Source organism: Pteropus vampyrus, unplaced genomic scaffold (assembly GCF_000151845.1).
Source record: "Pteropus vampyrus isolate Shadow unplaced genomic scaffold, Pvam_2.0 Scaffold431, whole genome shotgun sequence".
NCBI lineage: Eukaryota > Metazoa > Chordata > Mammalia > Chiroptera > Pteropodidae > Pteropus > Pteropus vampyrus.
The window spans coordinates 740,618-742,758 of NW_011889212.1; positions in this window are offsets into that span (position 1 = coordinate 740,618).

A 2,141-nucleotide genomic window follows, 5' to 3' on the forward strand; every position below is an offset into this window, starting at 1 on the left:
GCTATATTAAAAGGTACTTTTTAGGGGTAGGAAAAGTTTACTAATATTGGTTGTGTGTTTTCATCAACTCAGGTTGGTTCTAGTTCAGATAGTTTAATTTAGGGTTTAAGCAAAATAGTGTGGTAGGCAGCTTCTAAAATGGCCCCAGTGATGCTACCTCCTGGTATGCATATCCTGTGTAATTACATCCCTTTGAGAGTAAGAAGGACCTACTGACTTATTTCTAACTAATAGAATGTGACAAAAGCATTGAGGTGTCACTTTTGAGATGAGGTCACAGAAGGTCTGATTTCATCTTTCTCACCCTCTCTCACTCTCTTCTCCTCAGAGCCCTCACTGTTGGGAGAATCAAGCCAAACTTCTCATGTTCTGAAAAGCCCGATGGAGATGCCCATGTGGCAAGAAACTGATGTCTCTCTGAACAGCTAAGGAGGACCTGAGGCTGCCTGCCACCAGCCAGCCAAGTGTGCTTGGAGGTGGATCATCTCTCAGATGAGCCTTGAGATGACTGTAGCCCTGGACAACACTTTGACTGCAGCCTTGTGAAGGACCCTGAGTTAGATGCATCCAGCTCAGTCATGCCCATATTTTTGAACACATAAACTGTGACAATATAAATATTTGTTTTCAGCCATTAAATCTAAATATTTTAAGCTCTGTTAAAGTATAATTGACATACAAAAGTTTATACATATTTAATATATACATTTTGGTGAGTTTGGACATATGCGAACACCTGTGATACCATCACCACACTCAAGATACTAACCATATCCATCACCTCCAAAATCTTTCTTGTATTCTTTTGTGTGGGGGGTGAGAGTTTGTTTATGTGTGCTAAGAACACAGCATGAGAATTATGCTCTTAGCACTTTATTTATTCATGCAATCATTCATTCATTCACTCATTCATTTTATGGTGACATTGGTTAACAAAATCCAATAAGTTTCAGGTGTACAATTTAACAGTAAGGCATATATATTGCATTGTGCATTCCCCTCCCATAGTTAGATTTCTTTCTATCACCACATATTTGACCCCTTTTGCCTGATCTACCTCCTTTCTTCCTCCTCTCCTCTAATCTCTGGTAATAACTATTCTATTGTCCATGTCCATGAATCTCTGTTTTTTCTGTTCATTTGTTGCTTTTAGGATTATATTCCACATATAAGCGATATCATGTAGTTTTCAACATTTTCTATCTGGTTTATTTCACTTAGCTAGGTTATCTTGAAGTCCATCCATGTTGTCGCAAATGGCAATATTTCATCTCTTCTTATGGCTGAGTAATATTCCATTGTATATATATACCACACCTTCTTTAGCCAATCATCTATTGTAGGACACTTTGGTGGCTTTCATGTCCTGGCCACTGTGAATAATGCTGCTATGAACATCAGTGAGCAAATATCTTTTCTAATATGAGTTTTCACGTCTCTGGGATAAATACTCAGTAGAGGAATTGCTGGATCATGTGGTAGATCAATATAGTTTTTTGAGGAAACTTTATACTGTTTTCCATAGTGGCTGTACCAATTTGCAGTCCCACCAGCAGTGTATGAGAGTTCCTTTTTCTCCACATCCTCTCCAACATTTGTTATTACTTGTCCTGTTGATTATAGCTATTCTAATAGGTGTGAGATGGTATCTCATTGTGGTTTTGATTTGCATTTCCTTAATAGCTAGCAATGTTGAGCATCTTTTCAAATATTTGTTGGCCATTTGTATGTCATCTAGGGAGAAGTCTGTTCAGGTCCCCTGTCCATTTTTTAATTGAATTGTTTGCTTGTTTGTTGATATTGAATCATATGAGTTCTTTGTATATTTTGGATATTAGGGCCTTATCAGAGGCATTTTCCATTGCTTGCAAATATATTTTTCCGTTCAGATGGTTGACTCTTTACATTGTTGATGGTTTCTTTTATTGTGTAGAAGCTTTTTAGTTTGATGTAGTCTCATTCATTTATTTTTGCTTTTACTTCCCTTGACTTTGAGGTCAAATTCATAAAATCCTCTTTAAGTCCAAGGTCCTTGAGTTTAGTTCCTATGCATTTTATTGTTTCAGGTCTTATATTCAGGTCTTTAATCCATTTTGAGTTAATTTTGGTGTATGGTGATAGACAACAGTCTAGTTTCATTC